The 15,603-nt window shown below is 43.9% G+C and overlaps 2 long non-coding RNA genes across 2 annotated transcripts in view; one reads left to right on the top strand and one right to left on the bottom strand.

Moving 5' to 3' along the window:
- The first annotated feature begins 1,467 nt into the window (after positions 1 to 1,467).
- Gm20597 (predicted gene, 20597) overlaps positions 1,468 to 15,603 on the top strand; it is a 20,547-nt gene continuing 6,411 nt past the window's right edge. Inside the window, exons 1-3 of the long non-coding RNA NR_037973.2 lie at positions 1,468 to 1,488; positions 1,573 to 1,703; positions 9,535 to 9,603. This is a non-coding gene — a long non-coding RNA (predicted gene, 20597). The remainder of the gene's footprint in view (positions 1,489 to 1,572; positions 1,704 to 9,534; positions 9,604 to 15,603) is intronic.
- Gm40650 (predicted gene, 40650) overlaps positions 5,913 to 15,603 on the bottom strand; it is a 26,273-nt gene continuing 16,582 nt past the window's right edge. The window contains exons 2-4 of the long non-coding RNA NR_169148.1: positions 9,233 to 10,074; positions 7,640 to 7,828; positions 5,913 to 6,517 (exon numbers count right to left, since the gene is read on the bottom strand). This is a non-coding gene — a long non-coding RNA (predicted gene, 40650). The remainder of the gene's footprint in view (positions 6,518 to 7,639; positions 7,829 to 9,232; positions 10,075 to 15,603) is intronic.

The raw sequence follows: 15,603 nt of genomic DNA, 5'->3' as shown, positions 1-15,603 counted from the left end.
CCAGCTTAGTACCACGTTCTTTGTCAGAAGCAAACAAAAACCAAAGCACTAAAATTAAATCAGCTGGCAAATAAATCTCATCTACAAGCCACCCAGGCACGTGAACCTTGTGTTTTTGGATGGGGAGGGAATCCACTGCCCTGTCAATAAAGCCACAACCTTTTAGGACACTCCTGGGGTGTGGGGCCATGGCATAAACAGAAAGGGTCAGTTGAAGAACAACAAATCAACACTAAAGGAAGAATGTCAAATTTCCTGCCCCTCACTGGTTTTTCTTTGTTAGCACCCACGACTTGGATCAATGTCGTAATATGCACTCTTTGGGACCCTGGCCCACTTTTCTTGTGTTCTCTGCACTTTGCATTTCAGGCCATTACAGCTGCCTCCCTAGCAATGTCATTAAAGGAGCTTAATTCTAATGATAGTTTAAATGAACATTAAGCCTTTGAACTCTGGTGTGCTTTGCAGTATGTTTGCTCTTAGCATTATCCTAAAGGCATCAAGCAGTGAACTAGAAGTTGGTTTGGGAAGTATCAAGTTTTTTTCATCTCTGCTGGGAAAATTCAGAATTATTTCATGTGACCATGAAGGCGAGTTGGTAAACACAATCTGGTTTTTCAAATCTTCCATCACCCTAGGCCTTCCCAGCTGAGGAGCCTGGTGAGCCCTGGGGCCAGGGAGGAGCTTGGACACGTGTAAGTTAGTTGCTCACTTAAAGGAAGTTCTGCCGCCTGCTCACAAGGCCAGAGAGCGTCACAGCCTTCCAAGCAGCAACCTCTACAGGATTGAAATGAAAAGCCTTAGGATTTTTAGTTTTCATTTGACTTTTCTTCAAAGCCCCTTTTCCTTTCAGGATTCACCAAGTAGTTTTTTTTTCCCTAAACATTTACGCTACAAGACATTGAAGCTTCATTTCCTGGAGCCACAGTCTGGATGACAGCCAACTTAAATGTGTCCCCACGGAGAGGGCCTGGAGATGTGAGCTCCCCGACTCAGGTTTCCGGTAGACGAATATTCAACCCACAGACTGGAAGCTGAGGTCATGGATCACTTTCTCATTTCTACCAAATGTCAGGTCTCTTTATGCTCCCGTCTCGAAATTATCTTACATCATGCATAACAAATGGCATTTATCCCATTTCCTCACTCAGACAGACTTCTAACCAGTTATGAAAAAACTGCTATTAATATCTCTGCATTTAGATGTTGCTAGCAACCAAAGTGCTGAGAGTGGCTGTGGAATTGCAGTCTAGGGGTCAAATAGAGAAGCTGCTTGGGAGACTGGAGGCCGGCGTCATTAACTGGGAAGAGAACGCCTAGCAAATGCAATACTTGCTTCATGGAGTTTGTGGTCAGCCTGGGAGTAGAGCTTTAGCTCACTGAGAAATGTCTTAATATAAAGGAAATAAATCAACAGCATTGTTCCTCTCTGGCTTTCCTGTGGGTTTTGGAGATGGGTTTGGAAATGGGATTCTTTGAAAGGCCAGTGTAAGCAGAACAGAGCCGGACAGTCAGCAGAGTCAGAGACAAATGTCGCTGCCTCACATTCATAACAGTTTGTTTCATTTCCAGCTGTGAAGAGCTGCTACTTCTATATCATACCAGCAAGGGGTGTCAAAGGCTCCCATTCCAGAAACGGGTGGCCCCTCTGCCATCTCGCTTTCAAGCTGGTTGGGCACCTCTTTCTCCTGCAGCCCTGGGAGGTGAGCTCACCACTAGCAGAGATTTCTTTTTCTCCAGCACTCCCATTCCTCGCAGAGGAGAATTGCCCGCTGTACTGCAATGGGATCTGGCGGCTGAGCTGTGGAGAGGACGGACAATGGGGTCCTCTGTACAGAACGACAGAGGAAAGCGCTGACATCCAAGTCACCACATCTGAGATCTGCGGCCTACGGTTGGCCCTGTGAGCACCTCATAGATCGCTTTGAGTGTTTTTTTTTCACTAATAGAAGGCTACAGGATGTCTGCTTTAATTGGAAAGTGAATTCTAGCTTCTTTTCTCATCCTTATAAGGAAGTTCGTGGTTTATCTGTGTGTTCAGTGCCTGTGTGTGTATGTGTGTGCACGCATGCGTGCATGTGCATGTGCGTGTGTGTGTGTGTATGTGCGCCATTTCAAATTTTTGCAAAGGTTTTGCAATACTGAGAGATGCATAACTCGTTGCAGGCCTCTCTCTGTTCCACCGAGATAACCATGTACTAGGCTAATTATTCAAAATCCTCTTTTCCTCCTTTCAGATGTACCTTTCGTCTTTATTGAACAGACTCATTTACTGTGTTTAAATATTTTACTCAAGGTTCTTCACGCATGGCTTCACACCAGATTAACTGAATAATTGGGTTTCTGGCCTTTTAGCCTCTGGAATTCTGCTAATAAATACAATTACAGAAACCCTACCTAATAAGTACTTCTTAATTCTCTATTAGCAAAGCAGGCCTCTTACATTGCATGCACTTCTTTCACACACAGTCTAGCAGGATCTTATTTGTCAGCAGACATGACCTGTCTGCCTATTGCCTCAAGGTCCCGACTTAGACAAATGTCTCTGCCTTACATTCAAAACAGCTTGCTTCCTTACCAGCTGTGAAGAGCGACCATTTCTTAAATAACTGAAGCAAATATATGTCTGCCAAATTACAAGAACAAAGATATTTTTGTAACTCTGTAGTTTTGTTTATAATCAACTCAATGTCCTAAACATTCAAAACTCACTGAACTGGCTGTAGATTTCCGGATCATTTAAATAAATGACTAATGCTCAATAAAGCTGAGACATAGCCCTCAGCTATGTCTACAGCCTGAGCATCAAGAGACTGGGGCCTAACTAAGTGGGTTAGCTTGCCAGTCATCTGAAGATGCACTCAGAAAGTCCAGGCTAATCACAAGCACCACAGCTTATATGTGGCAAATTCTGTTGTTAGCTCTTCATTTGATGAGTTGGTAAGAGTCTCTTTTTTTTTTTGTTTTCTTCTAAAGAAGAAAGGTAAAAATTAAAAAAAAAAAGAAATTTATTACATAATCACTCATAGTGGTAATAGTGGGATAGCCCTTAATCCCAGCAGAAATAGGTGGATCACTGTGAGTTCAAGGCCAGCCTGATCTACATGGAAAGTTCCAGGCCAACCAAAGTTACACAGTAAGATCCTGTCTCAAGTACTACCACTACCACCAAAACTACTACTACTACTATTACTACTGCTGCTGCTGCTGCTTTTACATATGCGTGTTTGAGAAAGTATTAGAAAAGGAAGGCTCTGAATAGAGATGCCATTTTATTATTTTTTTAACCATTCCTGGCAGCTAGGAGCCTTCAGAGCATATTTTGCAAACCAAGCCAAACGCATGGGCTACTCTTGTACTGTGTTCGAGTTAGCAATAGTTTTTATACTTTTTAAAGGTTGTTTTTTAAAAAATGAAAGAAAGCCATAACTATTATGTGTGACAATTTAGTGTGGTGGCCCATGTCGGGAGTCTCTAAACCTGAGAAGCTGAGGCAGGAGCATGGAGGGGTCTGGGGGCAAGAAGAGTGTGTGAATGAGATAGTGATAGTGTGGTACTATAGAGCCTGACATGGTCACTATCTACCCTTCTAAATAAAAAAGGGTGCCACCTCCCTGCAATAAACTCATAGTTGGGTTCTGTGGGAAAAGGAGTCAGAGAAGGCCAATGCTAACCTAGGACCGATAAAAAAGGCATTCTTTGCGTTTCTATAGAACTATAGCATGACTTTGGCACATAACTCTGTGCTCTAGGTGGGAGGAGGAGTCGGTGTATGTCCACTGTGTGCTTCAGGCAGAAGCAGCTTTCTTTCCTAAAGGGTACTTGAGCATCTAAGGGGGTTGCTTTCTGCAGAGCTCTACCAGTAGCCAGCTTCCGTACGTGTGATAGTCAGTATTGACACCTTCACAGGATCTGGAATCATTAAGGAGGAAAACCTCTGTGTTGGACAGTGGGTGTAGGGGAAAGAGGGAGTGGGAGAAAACCCGCATCCCGCCAGAGTTCCTGTGCTCTGGGCAGGTGGACATAGGAAGACTGCCCCACACTTTCCACACGGCCCTGGGTGGGTGTCTGGCTGTGGGAAGCCACTAGACCTCAGCTCTGCAGGGAGTGGACATGGGCAGTCCTGGGTCTCTGGGCCTCACGGAGGCCAGAGATAACAGGTTCTCAGTCTCGGGCACCCCACGCTGGCTACTGTGGAAGAGCTGAGAACAAATGGGGGCCTAGGGAGCAGCTCAGTCAGCCCCGGGGCCCAAAGGGAAGAAAGGGCAGGGGGAGAAGTGGTTCCCACGCAGGCAAGAGTCCTTAGTCCCATCCATGGCTGGAGCGTGGCCTTCCAGCAGGAGGTTAGATGCGGCACTTTAGGGGAAAGCCTATCCTATCGTTCAAGCACGGGGAGCCTTGATGAGCAGAGACAGTCTATGGTTTTAGAGCTTTATTTTAGAAAGGCAGAGAGAAAGAGAGATGGTAGAGAGAGGAAAGGGAGGGGGGGGGGGAAGGAGGGCTAGAGAGTAAGAGTGAGGAGGGCCAAGAAGCCCCTTTTATAGTGGGCTGGGCTATCAGCTAACTGTGGAGAGGAGCATACCTGGCTATAGTCAGGTAACTGTGAAGGTGGAGTCTAGCCAGAATGCCAGAAGCTTGGGACATTGTCTGTGTGACTTATAGTCACAGAACTATGGAGTTGGGGGCTCTGTGGTGTCAGGCACCTGTCTCTGGGAACGTGGCTCGCTGTTCTGTTCCTTGTAGAGTTTTCTTCTGGGTGGCCGGAGCAACCCTCATTCAACGAAAATAGGCTACCTTTCATGGCCCCACACCTCTGGGTACATCTCTGCGGGATTATCCTGATTAGCATAATTGAGGTAGAAAGACCCACCAAAATGTGGGCAGCGTCATTCTAATAGTCTGGAGTCCTGGGTTGAACAAAAGGAGAAAGGCAGCTGTGGACAAGCATTCTGCTCTCTTGGCTGCTTACTGTGGACACAAGGAGAACAGCTACCTGCTGCTCATGCCACAGCACACTCCCTGCCATAGCTCATGGTGACATTCACAAGGGTAAGGACAATAGACCTTTCCCTCCTTTAGTTGTTTTTGTTGGGAGAACAAGTTGCTTACTGGCAGCAATGAGACCAGGTGTCTAACGCAAGTTACACCGTGAGAGGCAGGGTGTGTTTCTACGGGAGAAGCTGCATCTTTAAAACATCTTGAGACATCTTAGGAGTTACAAAAAAAAAAAAAAAAATAGTGTCTCTTAGGTGACATTCAAAAGACAATACGATGTCTGGTGTATAATCTCCTGTCCCTTTCTTGTCAGATTCCCACTGATACTTACATAGCTCCCTCAGGCTCCCCTCCCTGTTTCCCTCTGACACAATCTTACTTGTGTGCCTCACATTGATTAGCCTGATGACAGATAGCTGTGAGCATTGCTCAGGAGAGTGAGGAGGCAGTCAGAGGAAAGCTGGTAGCCACAGTATATCAATAATTATTCATGCTTTGACATGTAGCCATGTCTGGCTTTTTTTTTTTTTTTTTTTTTTTAAGATTTATTATTTATTATATGTAAGTACACTGTAGCTGTCTTCAGACACTCCAGAAGAGGGAGTCAGATCTCATAACAGATGGTTGTGAGCCACCATGTGGTTGCTGGGATTTGAACTCCGGACCTTCGGAAGAGCAGTCGGGTGCTCTTACCTGCTGAGCCATCTCACCAGCCCCATGTCTGGCTTTTTATATGGGAATCTGAACTTGGTTCTCAGGGCTGTGCCCCAAATGCTCTGTTACCCACTGGGCCATCTCCCAACCTCTATGTATATTAAAATACTTATGGGATGCCTCCTGTATGCTAGCAGTTCAGAACGAACAGAGGCGGGTTAATTACATTAGCCGAATAAATAAAAACATAGAATAACAAGTTGTAGTGGTTTAGAAGAGAATGACTGTCACAAGCTCATATAGTTTAATGTTTGGTTCCCAATAGATGGACTCTTTAGAAAGGATTAGAGGTATGTGTGTGGCCTTGGTGGAGGAAGTGTGTCACTGCAGGTAGGCTATGAGGTTTCAAAAGCCCACTTCTGGCCCAGCCTAGTTCTCTTTCTGCTTCCTATCTGTGGACCAGGAGGTAAGTTCTTAGCTACTGCTCCAGCACCATCCCAGCCGTCATGCTCCCGCACCATGATGACCATGGACTAGCCCTACGGAACCGTAAGCAGGCCCCTGATTAAATGCTTTCTTTCATGAGCTGCCTTGGTCATGGTGTGCCTTCACAGAAAGAGAAGTAGATAAGACGTAAGGGTAACATGAAAGTGATTTTCTTCTTTGCATTTTCCCCATTCCAGAAGTCAGTGGTTTGAATAAGGAAGAGGCTATTTCTTGCTTACATAACCCATCAGGTGGAAGCAATCAAGTCAGGGATGAGAACGGCTCATGTGAGAGGTGGGGGTCCAAGCGTCTTCAGTCTGGTTGTCTCTCTAGACCAGTGTACTGGCAATGCAACATCAGATCTCTGTGGTCACGTTCCAGGCTGTGGGGAAGAGGACATTTCTTCACCAGTGGGATAACCTGAAACTTTACTATTTTTCCTCCCTGAAATGATTCATGTTTTCACTTCTATGGGTAAGGCATTCTGGGAATACAATCTTGTGCTGTAAATGTGCCAACAGAGGTTGCCTTATGTGTTAACTAATGAAGAGGGGAAGATAAGTTTCAGTACATATTTTTTAGTCTTCTTTACAATCGACAACTAATTCACTGTTTGCTAAGAGCACGTTGGAAAAAAATCCAAACTTGGTTCTCAGTCTCAATGGCTTTTTAGCCCTACAGTTTCCTTACACCTCCAGACTGTCACCATATCAGGCAGTCCCTATATAGGAAATCCAGAAACCATTCTGGCTGATAGCTCAAGGCTGAAGTAAAGAGCCTGATGATACCATCTGGTTGCAAGACAGCTTTTAAGGACTGTCCGTCAAGAAAAGAGTGGAGAAAACAGAATTGGGTAGAGACAGAAAATGGGCTGTCAGAAGTGGGGGTAACAGCCTCAGCTGTCCCCAAGGGAACTCTGCATTGGAAGTAACTCATCAGCCCAACTCCACGCTGGGCTGAAATCACAGGTGTCTTTCACACCCGCTGAGAAGAGAGAAATTCAGGGCCATGGCTCCACAACTGAGAGTTCCCTACAGCAGTGGTCCTCAGTCTTCTTCATGCCACCACCCCCTAATACCATTCCTCATGTTTTGGTGACCCCCCAGCCATAAGATCATTTCTGTTGTTACGTAAAGCTGTAATTTTATCACTGTTACGAATCATAATGTAAACATCTGTGTTTTCTGATAGTCTTAGGTGACCCCTGTGAAAGGGTCATTCTACCCCACCATAGGAGTCTCCACTCACAGGGTGAGAACCACTGCTCTACAGGAAAGCCTGACCAAATCTTTAAAGAGGAACATGGCACATCCTCCCTCCCCCTCCCCTCCCCTCCCCTCCCCCTCCCCCTTTCCCTCTCCCTCCCCCTCTCTCCCTCTCCCTCCCCCTCTCTCCCTCTCCCTTCCCCTCCCCCTTTTCTTCTCTCCACTCTTTTCCCTCTCCCTCCTCTCCCTCGCCCTCTCTCTTCATACTTTCAAGAAAAACTGTGGTGTGATCCAATTACCTGTGCTCTTAAGACACTAGTTTTCCATACTTAGCAACTTAACTATGGATCACAACTGCTCTGTGTTGGGCTGGAGAGATGGCTTAGTTAAGAGGACTGACTGTTCTTCCAGAGATCCTGCAACCACAAGGTGGCTCACAACCATCTGTAATGGGATCTGATGCTCTCTTCTGGTGTGTCTGAAGACATCTACAGTGTAACCATATAAATAAAATAAACATATCTTTTTTTAAAAAAAGATAATCTATTGCATAGTTGTACAACATTTAATCAAGTTCTTCTTGATGGGCATCTGAGAACCTCCCTATATTTTCTTCTACAAATAACTCAGCCACAATCATCCTGATGAAACATCTTTGCATGCATATGTAATTATCATTACAGAATAGTCTCTAATATAAAATGGTTGGGCCGCAAGGTATGTGTACTTATGTAGTAATATGTAGGAAGTACACTGCTGGTTGCCTCCCCTAAAGCTGCATTGCTTTTCCTATCTCTGGAGGTGATCTACATTAACATTAATCTTCTTACATTTTGCTCTTACATTTTATGGGAAAAAAGAAAAACCTCATTGCTTTCTTTTTTCTCTTTTCATTCTCCCTTTCTTTTTCTTTTTTTCTTTTCTTTCTTTCTTTTTTTTTTTCTTTTGAGACAGGGTCTCTCTACATAGACGAGGCTGGCCTCAAACTCACAGAGATTCTCCCATCTCTGCCTCCAAGTGCTGGTATTAAAGGTGCATGTGACCATGGCCAGCTTCATTGCTTTCTCAATAATATGTAAGTAAGCATGTGGTTAGTAATCACATATATTAATTAGTAAGCACGATAAATTCATTTCATATATTGACAGGTTATACTTCTTCATTTATTTTCCCTTTTGTGAATCATCATTCTTTTGTAAGTGTCTGCTCCAATAAACACGGCAAATGTCTGAGTGTAAGATACAGTATTATGTCCCAAGATCCTTTGTGTCTAATTTTTCTCCCTCTGCCATGACTCAATCTCTGTCACTTCTACAGTTTCTGGTAAAATAGAGCTAGTAACTTTCTCTCTAAATCCACAAAGGCAATTTGTATGAGTTTTCTTCCAGTGCTGTTATACATTTTCAATGTCAAGTAGTAAATGTTGAAAAAGATTTTTTTCTCACCATGTCCATTCTCTGTATATGCTTATACATGTGCAGTTGTCATGTGGGTACATATGGGTGTACATGCATGTGGAGGGCAGAGGTTGGCTTTAAGTATCTCCTTTTATTGCTCCCCACTTTATTTTTTGAGACAGGGTCTTTTACTGAGCCTGGAAGGGCCCATTTATTGGCTGGACTACTGACTGGTTGACCAGTAAGCTACCTGGGATCTTCAAGTCTTCACTTTCAAAGGCAGAGCTATAGACACAGCACTCTGCACTGCCTTTCTCTGGGGATCCAAATTCAGGCCCTCATGCTTGTGCTGCAAGGACTTTACCAAGCAAGCCATAGCCATGGCCCCCAAGCCCCACTCCCCAACCCCAAGCCACTTTAAAATCCCATCTGATTCTCAAATACCACCGACTTCCTTGTTACAGAGAATAATAATGATGAAAACATGGCTTTTACCTTGTAGTGTGGTCACTTGGATGCAGCCACACATCTTGCTTGAAGTGGAAACTTAAGGGATCTTTGGAAAGCCAGTTGTGTTGGATGGTGTTTTGAAGTGGACACAGGTGGAAGGCTAAGGCAGACTTGTGAAGGAATGTTTCATTGAAGCAGACATAAGGGAAAGGATGTTCTGCTAAGGATGCTTCACTAACGACAAGCCTGCATCGGTCCACTTTACATTGTGCAGTTGAGCTCCATTTACTGGGACTCCATAGAGAGAACTTCTGGTGGTGCGCTGTAATTTCGTGCTGTTTCTTCAGACTCCAGGTGATTGGCAGAGTGATGTCAGCTGAGATGGATGCACACACCAAGGGAAGACACATGTTGAGGTAAGACCTGTGGAGGACACGTGATGTTTGGAGGGAATATAAATCGAACTCAAGGGACAGTGACGGAGGCTGAGCTAAGCTTGTGTGTAGAGCTAGTGGTGCAATGCTTGTCTTGGGTCTTGAGTCTTCGCTGATCTTTGATCTTTGCTTTGCTGAGAGAGGCACAGCTGAGAACTCCTGGTGTTCCTGCTGGTCCCTCTTGCTGACTTGTATCCAGGCTGAGGCTTGGATGTCTCTGCTAGGCAGTGCCACTGGTGCTGATTGTGTTTGCTATCTTGACTCTACTGAACTGAACTGCTGGTGTATGTATCCGTGAAGTGTTTGCCAGTGGATCAAGCTGCTGCTGCTGACCTGTGAACTGAACGGCCAGTTTCCAGACAACACAGATGGAAGTTGCTCCAAGGAACCATTTCTAAACAAGTCCACTTCCCCCACATCCTTTCTTTTCCGATACCTCTGGTGGGTGATGCGCTAGAAGGAAGGTTAAAGCTTTTAAGAATCTCACTACAGATAACGTTTAAAAACATTACAGTTATACTTTCTCCATCAGAAAAGTCCCCAGGTCTACAGCACTTCTTATGTGAATGAATAAAGGAAGTTAAAAATATAAGTGGTGAGTTGGGTGCTGCTGTTCTTCTAGTCTTCGATAAACAAAGGAACCACCAGGGACAATGTAAAGAGTAGAGCTCTAAACAACACCAGTTATAACATTTGTTTCTACTCAGTCTGTGCCCTAAGCCACAGTCCCTTTCCCTCCTACCCACAAGGCTCAGACTCTCTGGCTGTGGACCTACATAGATATCTGGGTTTTTTTGTGGTTGTGTGTGTGTGTGTGTGTGTGTGTGTGTGTGTGTGTATGGGGGTCAGAAGACAACTGTGTGGAGTCAGTGCTCTCCTTCCACTTTTATGTGAGTTCTGGTAATTGAACCTCGTTGCTAGGCTCATATGGCCGGTGTTTTTACCACTGAGCTGTCTCACCAGCCCCTGGTGGCATTTTTACAATGACACCATTGACATCAAATTTATATGCCATAGAACTCACCCATTTCAATGTCCAATGTGGTAATTTTTAGAAAAGTGCAGTCTGGTTTGGGATCATTTCTCTATGCTTCCTCTCCATTCCCTTCCCAATCCCAGGCACCCACTGATGTACATGCTGTCTCTGCAGAGTTGTCTTTTCTGAACATACCACTCCAATGGCCCACAATTTTCACAACACTCCTTATCTCCAGGGAGTTAATCCCAGACCCAGATTCCACAGCTCACTGAATACTGACCCACCAGACAGGCACAGAAGCTAGCAAATGACAGAGCTCCAATTGAGATCCAAGTCTCTCGCTCCCAAATTCCTCCCACTCCTTCCACTTTCCTGGCCTGGGCACATTTTCAATGTTGCATGGCATTTTTACTGATGGCCATTTAGAAGAAAGCCACAAAGATCATTTCGAGTGACCGTGGGTTTCCAGGGTGTTTGGTTTTGTTCTGCTTTCATCATCCACCAGAGGGAGCTGCAATGATCAATCTCTGAACCACTTGTAGTAGTGGAGCAGCCCAAGAAGGAGAATGAAGTCATTTATCTGCACCCTGGGAGTTTCCACAGTACTTTTCCTCTTGGACAATAGCAAATGGCAATGGAGAGTAAAAGCCAAAAACGGTTCCAGTGCACGTTACAAGTCTATGCTCAGGCTTCTCGGGCAGAGCGCTCTCTCCCCTTCTTCCCTCCCTTCCTTTCTTCATTTCTTCTTTCCTCCTTTTTTTGTTTTTGTTTTTAAATATAGTAAAAGGAGAACTTATTTAAGAAGCTTGAGGAGTTCTTCAGTTATGACAATTGGATATAGCAGATAGAAAGTAATCAAAATATTAAAGTGATTTGGATAATATTTTACATTTTAACATAAGAAAGTGGAAATAGAAATATGCCCCCCATACCCATACACACTGTGTGTATATGTGTATGTGTGTGCATATGTGTATATGTATGTGTGTGTATGTATGTGTGTGTATGTATGTGTGTGTATGTATGTGTGTATATGTGTGTGTGTATGTGTGTATGTATGTGTGTGTATATATCTGTGTGTTTGTATGTATATGTGTGTGTGTTTTCATGTGTGAGTCAGACATGCATGTGCCACAGAACAGTACAGAGGTAAGAGGACAACCTCAATGTAAGGCTTTTTTCATTTGCTTCTCGGGATGCTTCTGTCTCTCTCCCATCTTGCCATTGTAGCTCTGGGGTTACAGACTCCTGTCCCAGGTCTGGGGATTATGCAGATTCTCAGGCTTGAAACTCGGGGTCTCAAGCTTGCACAGCAAGAAATTTATGCCCTTGTTCCTTGTTTTCAAGTTCTTAGCCAAATTCAGTCTTTGCTTAGCTGTTCTTACCTGACTAACAGTGTTCAAGTTTGGATCTGGAATGTTCTCAAAGGTTCATGTGTGAAGGGTCTGGTCCCTGTCCTGGCACCAGTGAGAAATGGTAGAGACTGGACAGTGCTAGTCCCTTCCTCTCTCTTTTATTTCCTAGTGAAATTGGGCCCCAGACCTTAGTAGGCCCTGAAACCTTAGCACAACTGACTCCATGATAGAAATGCCATTCAGGTTATAAACACAGCATGTAGACAGCATCGCCTGCCAAAACTAAAACAAAGGACTATTCAAAGTCCATAGTTCCAACTAATCTTGTTCTTCAGCCTGTATAGTTCTACTTCTGGCTAACTGTTCTTGTTAACCAAAATATGTCAATCCAGAATATGGCTTTTGTGCTTAAAAGCTTACTCTGAGAAAGGCCCCATGATACCCCAAGATTCCTAAAACCCAGTGTCGTCACCGGCTGGCTAATAAAGACTTTCTATTGGTTTAAGCCCACATCCCAGCTGTGTTCTCTGGTGAACACCCCACAACACTAGTAGCCACAAAGCAAACAGCTTTTAGCTTGACTTTCCACTTGTCACGGGCTCCCAAATGGTAGGACCAATCACGTATGCACCTAAACCCCCTAACTGTGAAACAGATTAAACCTGTCCTCTTTTTCACTTGATTAAGCCTGGACTCCTGTTACAGTTACAGAAAACCCAATAACACATTCAGTACCGACAACTGAGACCATCTTTTAAGAAACAATTTAATTGTGATATACTTCCAGTGACCTGGACTAAAAGTGACTAATTTTTGTTGTCACTCTTGAGTCTAAGAGGGGCTTACCTTCATGGTCTCTTGGGTCTGGAGGGCATACATGTTGTTTGGTTTCTTCTAATTGAATGCCTCCTTCACCAACCTCCATTCAGGATACATCAGATAAATGAGTGGCTAGATAGATACATGAGGTTTGCTTAGCAGTCAGGATAGCAGCTCATGGGAATGATTTTAGGAGAATTGAATGATAAATTGTGCAAGCAGTGCACCCTGGAACCATACATATGTCCAGTGGTGCTGTATCTATTCATGAACTACATGGTTCCCAGAATCCTGGCTGTTGCATGTGAATCAGCACTTAGCCTGAGTCACAAGAGGAGCCTTAGAACTCGTTCTCTCTGCACCTGCTAGGTGTTGTACAGCATTCTGCATCTTGTTTCTTTTAATCTAGACAGTGGTACTACTAATCATATTGCCCCTCACCACCCCCTATCAAATAGAAGGAAAAGAATGATAGACATACATGAAGTATTGACACACTGTGCCCGAAAGACAAAGGGAGAAAGAGGCAAAGACCCAAAGACAGGGCAACAGAGAGTAGGAAGAGAACCAGGAGGGAGAGGAGAGAGTCTCTGTTGCATTGATGTAGTCTTGTGGTCTTCCCTGCCTTTGTTTGAAGGAGTGCAAGACCAGTTTACCCATTATTATTCTAGTCACCTCTAGGTTTCTTTTCCTGAGACAGTGACTTCTCGGGTTGCCTGGCAATTTGGAATGCTTATGCCATTTTCCTATGTTTGGTGAGAATGATAACTAGTCCTATATGTGTTGGCTGAGTGCGATGAAACCTCCATATAATGAGGGGCAAAGTGAGGAAGTTTGGAATCTTGTTGAACTCAGAAAAAGCTCAAGAAAAGATGGTAGGTATAGAGTCTGCTGAAGGGCAGGGGCAAAGGCAGGACCATGCTACCAACCATTCTCTTCATGATAATCAAAAATCTCAACTAGAAACATTAAAACTTTAATGACCATTCTCTAGTGGTCTGAATAAGTTCTCTCCACACAGCCACCACAAAGTTTTTTATATAGATACATGAGGTTTGCTTAGCAGTCAGGATAGCAGCTCATGGGAATGATTAATTTCCTAGTATGGCAGTGTTGGATAGATGAGCACAGTGAGGTGTTTTGAATCATAAACGGGCCTTAGCCCTCCTGGAAGAGATGACTAAGGTCTGGGATACTTTGCTATAGCCACTGTGAATGAACAGTAAGGAGAGTTGAAACTCCATAGCTAATTGGCTCTATGTTAAGATGGTTGAGGGACGTGTGATCACACAGGTATCATGTCCTTGGAAGACATAAACTAGACTTTAAGGGCCTTGAATTCTCTGGTTTGAATAGCCTCCTGCAAATCTTATTGCCTGGACCAAAGAACTAGGACCTAAGGTTTTATGTAAATATATGTATATATTGGGCAAGTCCAACAGGGCTTGTAGGTGCTATCATTTGCATAAACAGTGGGTGTGAGAACCTCCCTAGGAAGTTTATGAAAACTAGCTCCTCTCTTTGATCTTTCTGGGTCCAATTTTATTTTTTAATGCAATGAAGAAATTTCATTTTCTTTTTTCTTTTTTAAACAAAGCTTCTCCTTTTCTTTTGAATTCTTTTAAAGAGAACTCTTGTTGCTGAAACAAAAAATAGACCAATACACTACCATGAAAGGGCCATTATTCCACAACTGGAAACATCTAGACAATTACCCTTTGGATAAAATGTAGTCTTTGACAAGATCATAATTGGCTGCATCTAGGGATAAACACTGTAATGAAGGTACTGATGATCAATAATGGCCTGTCTTTCAGTTGGACGCACAGAGTGGATTTACAGTCCTAGGTTCTTCTTCTAACTGGCTCCTTCCAGAATCTGCTTTTTTTTTCCTCCCTGAAAGTAGAAGTTTGGGTTGTGGAGGAAGTAGCACACTTAAAGGCATCCTGCCCCACCCCCTTGCAGTTTACAAATGTCTACCAGAATAATGCTGAGAGGACAAAAAGAGGAAAGAGAAAGGAGGTTTTTGTAAAGGGAAGAATTTGCCTCTGGTCATGTCTAGCATGAGTGTCCCATATTATTATTCTGCAATGTGGCTCAGTGGACAGGAAATACGGTATGACATGTTTTCAGTAGTAGGATCAAGCTGCTACCTTACCAGTCACTCAGCCAAGGGCTATGTTAAATTCTATGAATAAACTCCTTTGTTCACAACTATCCAATACAACAAGACTCACAATTATTATTTATAGTAAGGACCCTGAGGCTTAAAAGCATCAAACAGCTTGCCCAGATCATATAGCAAGGACGTGTTTGAGGCAAAATTTGAATCCAGGTCAGTGTGGCATTAGGAGTCTCACTGGCTTAAACCATTCTTATTTAATTTGTGTAAAACCTCCATGTGTTCCTTATGCTTTGCAGATGAGAAAGCTGGTTTGGGCTAGTTAATTGACCCAAGGTTGCAGCTACGACAATACAGTTGAGGATCAGGCTTGGTATTATTGGGCCCTCCAGCCTTGTTCTTCCCATTAAACACATAATGTATTAGTTTTCCTCCTCCACAAGGCCACTTTCAAACAGAAGGGAAATTGGCTCGATGCTCAGCAGGAGCAGTTTAATGGCTGTTGATCATCCCTGCCAACTGTTTACTTTTGGAAGGCTCTAGGGTCTGGGTTCTTTGCCCCTCCCCTGCAAGTCTCTTGGGGGGGGGGGGGTGGTACTGGACACAAACTACGTAATCAAGATTTATTTTCTGAGAGGGATAAAAATATGTAACACACACACACCATGAGATTTTGGGAATGGCCAGTCAACAACTGCAATGGGCCA

Source organism: Mus musculus, chromosome 10, assembly GCF_000001635.26.
Source record: "Mus musculus strain C57BL/6J chromosome 10, GRCm38.p6 C57BL/6J".
NCBI lineage: Eukaryota > Metazoa > Chordata > Mammalia > Rodentia > Muridae > Mus > Mus musculus.
Note: the sequence above shows the minus strand (reverse complement) of the source record. Positions and strands in the feature narration are given on the sequence as shown.